This window comes from Rhinolophus hipposideros, assembly GCF_964194185.1.
Source record: "Rhinolophus hipposideros genome assembly, chromosome: 8".
Classification (NCBI taxonomy): Eukaryota; Metazoa; Chordata; class Mammalia; order Chiroptera; family Rhinolophidae; genus Rhinolophus; species Rhinolophus hipposideros.
Window position 1 is genome coordinate 73947630 of NC_138054.1, and position 7224 is coordinate 73954853.

Here is a 7224-nt window from a genome sequence, read left to right on the forward strand (position 1 = left end):
GTGCTTGTAGGCAAGTTGTTTACTATCTCTAGGAATTAACTAGCCCTGGGAGGGGCAGTCTCTGCAAGATTAATAAGGCCCTAAAATTTCAATGCATCATACCATATAGAAAAAATTTAAAATTAATACAGCAGAATACACAAATGATGGGCGAGACAATAGAAAGATGAAACCAAAATGCATAAAGACGTTTTTCCAGATCAATGAGAAATTGTTAGAGTATTCAATAAACAGTGTTGGGATAACTTCCTAACCATTGAAAAAAAAAGTTGGGTTAGAATCCTATCTCACAAAATAAATGAGGGTGGCTCCTTCCAAGCTGAGGAAGAGCCTCAGAAACCATCTCTGCCCACAGCAGCACCCCCTTTCTAGGCCCCACTTGCCATGTGCTTTCCAGACTCAGCACCCCTTGCCAGGACAGAGTGGTAGGGATTGTCTCTACAGTCAGCTTTCTGCCTGGAGACCCCAGATTCTCTTAAACCAGGTCCCTACATGGTCCATCTTAGCCTAGGGTTGTATTAGAACAAAGACTCATCAGCAACCAAAGTAAAAGTGATTCACTTTTTACTTGCACATCTTGAATAACATAAAAGGGGATTCAATGAAGAATACTCATACCTAAAGTTGCCTCCTTTCCCTCTGAATTTGTCTCGCTCACAAACCTTCCAGTTGCCTTGAAAACTCAGCCCTTCCCTTTGAACTCCCACTCCAGCTGTGGGACCCTCTTCTGTTTCCTTCCAGCCCTCCACCCCCATGCCCTTCCTTCTTCACACTGCGCCCACTCATGACCTCCTGACAAGGTAGTTCGTCTTGGGCTTTGATTCCTTCTCCCACAAGAAGCAGCAGTGCCTGAAATTCGTTGTTGTTGGTCTTTGGTGTCCTTGAGGATGGTTTTTGTCTGCAGAGAAGGCTATTACGAAGGTTTATTTTGGGTCTTAAAAATGGAGTCAGTTTATTAAAATTACAAATTCAAAACCAGTTCTTCTTCAGGCTTTTATGTTCAGCTTACAAGTCTTATTATTTTAGGTAGAAGCCTAATACATTTTAAGAATAATTTTAAATTATTCTTTGACTTTGAATAATGTTTGGTCCCATTTACAAATTCAGTTAATTAAACACCTTCTCCATTGGAAAACTGCACTGATATTTTAAATATATTTGATTTCTTTTTAAGTATTTACATTTTCTCACTTAACAAGCAAAACCTCCCTAAGTACAAAATAATTCTTATCAATCTAGAAAATTAAACTATAAATATGGTGAGCCTGAAACTCAGTTAGATGTTCCAGTACTGTGCATTACTTTAGTAAGATTTGAAGTTAGTAACCATAGTCTTAATCAATCACTCAGTTACACATTTAAAGTATAGTTACATGGTTTTCATTCTAATAGACCAAATATTCTTAAACATTACAAATACATAAAATACCAAACATGAGTAGATTTCTTCTTATCACAAAATTATTGATGCTATGATTTTGATTCTCATAGCCCTTTCTATACTTAATTTTGAATAATAATAGCTAACACTTACATAACATTTTCTCTGTGCCAGATTCTGTTCTAAGTGCTTTTTATGTATTATATATTAGCTTGTGTAATTTTCACAGTTCTCGACCATAAACTTCAAGCGGGTTCTGAAAGCTACCTGGCAATCACACTATATGCCAACAGGCCCTTCACTCTCACACACTTTTAAGTGTCTATTTTGTACATTCTGCTCTCTTGTCAACCTCCCAACACCTCCTCCCCCCAACTTATTACTCTTAGCCAGTGACCTGTCTCACAATGATTCATTGGATTATTTCCATCTGCAATCAACCGTATTGTGATTTCTCCCATTTCATAAGATAAAACCAGATTTTCCCTGCCAGCTTATCACCCCATTTTTAAAAAACTCACCTTTGCAGCACAGCTCCTCAAAAGCGTTGTTGTCCTTGCTCTCCATTCCTTTCCCCCAGTCTTTTCTAAACCCTCTCCAAGGAGTCCTTCTCGCCCTGCGCTCACCTAAATCACCTTCATCCATCTTAACTGACCCATCAGCAGCATTTGACACGGCTAATCACTCTTCCTGGAGACACCACCGCTTCCAGTTCATCCTTCTCTCTGGGGTTTCCTCCTAACTCCATGCGATCTAGGAGGAGTTATCAGTGAAGATGCTTTAAACACTAAAGCCATGGAGTGGAGAAGCCTGGCCCAGCCAGGCCAGTCCTGTGATTGACAGATCCTGTGACTCAAGCAGGGCAGTCAGTCAGGAGTTTTTATTATTATTGCTGCTATTATTGCCACCATTATAATGAACAGGACAGGCACACTCTTACGTTTCACAAGGGAATGAGGTGGAGGCTGTCAGGGAAGTTGCCTCTAAGGTTTCCAGTGGACCTCTGTCTGGTCACACAGAGACTGTGTAACAGGAGGGCGGAGAGCCAACATACAAATAAAGATAGAGAGATGGAGAGGGAGAGAGAAAGTGAGGGAGGGAGAACTCTGCCACGTTTTAATAGTAGATCTTAAATAGTCCTTTCAATCTTTTGTTTGATTGTTGGTCTATTCAGTTTTTCTACTTCTTCCTGAGACAATTTTGGTAATTTATATTTTGATAGATTGTCATCCGCCTGTGGACTGACACGATTGTTGCTATGTTATCTTCAAATTGTTTCAGCGACTTCTGTATCCATAGTTCTATCTCCTTTCTGCCTTTCCCTCTCCATCTAGCTACACTAGGGGTGCCCAAAAATGTATACAAGTGGACACTGTGGTCAACATTGCTCAAGTAGTAGTTTGTCATAATCAGAAGTGTCTGGATGCTGATGGGAACCACTTTGAGCACCTCTTGTCATTGTAGAAGTCAAACGTGACTTGTATTCATCTTTTGTTATCGGTATATATTGAGTATTACAATTTTATACAGTCTTCCTTTCTTAAAATGTGTATACGTTTTTTGGCACCCTCTGTATATATGTATATAAACTTAATTAGGCTTGCTGGTGGTTTTATACTTTTAAGAAATATTTTCAAAGAACCAGTTTTAATTTATACTTTTAACTGGTTTTTATTTATTTCCTTTCCACTTCATTAATTTCTTCTTTTATTTTATTAATTTCTTCTTTATTTTTTTCCTCTTTCTAGGTCTTCAGTTGCATATTTAGTTCATTTGTTTTTAGCATTTTTTAACAATAAAATAATTTGAAGTTATAAATTATCTTTTGAATAAAGACAACTATCCTGTAGGTTTTGATGTGAAGGATTTCTTTTTTTCCTTAATTTGATTATTGTAATTTCTGTTTTTATTTTCTCTTTACCCAAATATTTTCCTCTACCCACTTTTCCTGGCTAATTTTCACTTGTTTAGGAGATTTCACATAGACATTGTTCCTTAGGGAAGTCTTCCTGACACCCCAAATCAGGTGAGGACTTCTTCTTGTGCAACTGATACTTCTTCTTAATACACATCATGAACGGTTATTTGTGCAATTATCTGTTCACTCTTGTTTTCTTACCAGACTGTAAGCTCCAGAGCACAGGGACCCTGTTGATCTTTTTCACTGTTTCAATATGTGTTTATTGAATTAATGACTGAAAAATGGTCATTAGAGAGAATGCAAAATAGTATCTCTTTGGGAGGGGAACTTGGCAATACCTAAAAAAATCCATGATTACTTATATATCTACCCTTTGGCCCAGGAATCCATTTCTAGGATGGTAACGTAAAGATATACTGGAAAAAAATGCTAAAATGATTTATGCACAATGTTATTCATGTGGCATTATTTGTGATAACAAAAGATTGGAAAAATCCAAAAGTTCTTCATTAGGAGATTGGCTGAATAAACTGTGGTGCATTCACACAGTGGAACACTATCCAGCTGTAAAAAGAAATGTGGAAGGCACACTGCAACAAAATGGTCTCTGGGATATGTTGTTAGGTGAAAAACACAAAGTGTAGATCTGAATATCTAGCAAGCTATCTTTTGTGTATCAATGGGGCGGGAGGGGTATAAACATGCATAAAAATTGTTTCTATTTGCAAAAGGAAACACTGGAAGAATATACCCCAAAACAAACAAATCCCACAAAAATAAGCTAACAATAAAATGGTTACTTATGAGGTAGAGGGACAGCGATGGAAGCAAAATTTTCTAAGCACATATTGTTATGTGGTTTTGACTTTAGAATCAGATATTGTACTTCACACATTCAAAAATAACATTAAATTAAAAGGAAAGGAGAAAAAAAGCGTCTCTAAAATTTGAAAACAATCTGAAATGAAAGACCTTCGTTGTATATCAAGTTGGTGATACATAACCACTCAGTGAAAATAATGATATCAGTGGCTTTACAACACAGCGACTGTATATGCGTAAAGAAATATTTTCTAAGGACAAAAAGAGCAGCAAAGAAATCTTAAAAATGTATTTGAAAGTCATATTGTTGGCGCAGCAGCGTTTGAATGCCCTGAGTGGGGCTCGGCCTGCGAGCCGAGGGACTCTCTAGGCTTCCCTGAGCTGAGGCATGGTACCATGAGGCGCCAGTATTCAAGAGATTATGGCATCGGAAACCCACACTGTTAAAAAGCGAAACTTTTGTAACAATATTGAGGATCATTCCATTCATCTTCCTAGAAAAAGAATATCTAATTTTACTAATAAGAACATGAAGGAGGTTAAGAAATCTCCAAAACAGTTGGCTGCTTACATAAATAGAACAGTTGGACAAGCTGTGAAAAACCCAGATAAACTACGGTAAGGTGATCTATCACAGAAAGAAAGTTCATTATCCTTTTCTAAATCCTTGTTACAAAAAAACCCCACAACAACACTCCCCTAGAAGTGGGGGTTGTGACATGGCAAATAAAGAAAATGAACTGGCTTGTGCAGGCCACCTGCCTGAAAAATTACACCATGATGGTCGAACATATTTGCTGAACTCCTGTGATTCTGGTTCTTCAGACAGAAAGTCCATCGTCAAAATATAGTGGTTTTTTTGTCTGAGGTTTCTCAGGACCATGAAATGACGGCACAAGTTTTGTTCAGCAGGAATTTGAGATTGAATGTAGCTTTAACTTTCTGGAAAAAGAGAAGTATAACCGAACTTGTAGCTTATTTGGTGAGGATAGAAGACCTTGGAGTGGTGGTGGGTTGCCTTTCTGTGCTCATCAATAGTTTACAGAAAGAAAAACAGTACATCTCGCTTGGCTGCTGTGTAGACTTGTTGCCTCTAGTAAAATCACCACTTAAAAGCAAGTTTGAAGAGTATATAATAGTTGGCTTCAACTGGCTTCAAGCAGTCATAAAAAAGGTGGTGGTCAGAACTATCTTCCAAAATAGAAATTATAAATGATGGAAATATTCAGATTTTAAAAGAACAATTAAGTGGATTGTGGGAGCAAGAAAACCATCTTTCTTTGGTTCCAGGATATACTGGTAATATAGCTAAGGATGTAAATGCTTATTTATTACAGTTGCATTGAGAGACTTCATCTAGCAAAGAACATTTGATTCTTCAAAACATCCCTGGATTATATGCTTTCCAAAATGTCTCATCAGAGAACTGTGAACTATGGAAGAAATCAAAACCTTTAAAAAAAAAACCCAAAAAACTACATAATGAAACCACTAACGAAACCCTGACCATCTACTTCACATTGAAGTGGAAAAATACCGAAAGGAGCAGCTTCAACTTCAATGAGGTGAAAGTATACTATGAAAACTGTTCACCTTTGCTGCATTTGGGATTTATCTGGTACTTGGTGACATTGTTTAAGAACTACTGGATCTTAATGCAATCTTGCATAAGAATATACTTTATATTATGTGAAAAACATAAGACAACTTATTACTAGGAACCACAAAGACCAATCATCATTACTTTTTTTAAGATTGTGTTTTGTAAGAAAACTCTCAAATGTGTGCAGCTATTTTCTTACGTTGAAAAGACTTGGAAAGTTTAAAACGTCATAACAAATAATACTAAAAGTTTTTTGTCCATCCTGAGATACTGTGTATACGAAAATGCCTTAATCAATCAGCCAATGTGTATGATACAAATGTCTGTTTTAAAAAAAATAAAACCAGCCATGCTTCTGGCATGATAAAAGTGTGGACTCAAATCAGGGGTTTCCATTCATATAGAATGTTGTTAGAACTTACTCCACGCCATCTTTAAAACTTGAGAATATTTTTAATATCTCTCATTTTTTTGCCAGAATCATCATGTCATGTATGTATGTGTTATTCCTATATAAAAGAAAAGGTGAATATGTATTTGCATGAATGCTTTGCTGGAAATGTTCATGGAGTTGGCTAATTTATGTTCACTTTCTATTGTATATAGATTTCTAATATTTTCAGTTCTGTATCATTTAAGCTTCCTTCTTTTGAGTAAATTCACTAAATATTAAAAAAAAAGTCATATTGTTAGTACGGATATTGGCATTACTTTTGAAAGTATTTTATATAAATCACAGCATAATGCAAATAATTGTGTTAATGCTAGAATCTAAGATCTTCAGTGTGTGAGAAAAAGAGATACGAGGACAAGACCAAAAAAGTTAACTGAAAACCCTGCAATCTTACATTTGAACTGGAGATATTAGCAGCAACTCAAAATCCTTTTGTTTTTGTGTTCAAAAGTATGTATTTTCCAGCTCTGTCCACTGAAAAATTTAGAAACAATGGTAACCTGCCATCAGTGAGCACACCTAGTGTCCCGATCGTGTTCAATAACTACCAGAACCAGGGCTCTTTGGAAGAATGGCTGATTACTGGTCTGGGGCAGGAAATAGACACCATGAGCCTATACTTATTTATTATTTATTTATTTATTGTATTAGTTTCAAGTGTACAAAACAATGTAATAGGTAGACATTTATCATTTATATCCCTCACAAAGTGATAACTCCTCTCCTCCAATCTACTACCCCTCTGACATCACCTACAGCTATTACATTTCCACTGTCTCTATTCCTAATGCTGTACTCCACTTCTTGTAACCATATATATATATATATATATATATATATATATATATATATATATATATATATATATATAATTATAGTTGACATTATTGTTCACCTTCAGCTTCAGGTGTACAGTGCAGTGATCAGGCATCTACCTCATCCCTGAAGTGGCTCCTTAATAAGACAAGTGTCCATCGGATACCCTACAAAATCTTTACAACATTATTGATTACATTCCCCAAATGGACTTTCGTATCCCCGTG

At 36.3% G+C, this 7224-nt stretch overlaps 1 pseudogene across 1 annotated transcript; it reads left to right on the top strand.

The window, feature by feature from the left end:
- The first annotated feature begins 4545 nt into the window (after positions 1-4545).
- On the top strand, positions 4546-5470 carry LOC308500355 (KATNB1-like protein 1; annotated as a pseudogene). The gene has a single exon. The product of its transcript is annotated as a KATNB1-like protein 1 (transcript).
- Positions 5471-7224: the final 1754 nt, after the last annotated feature.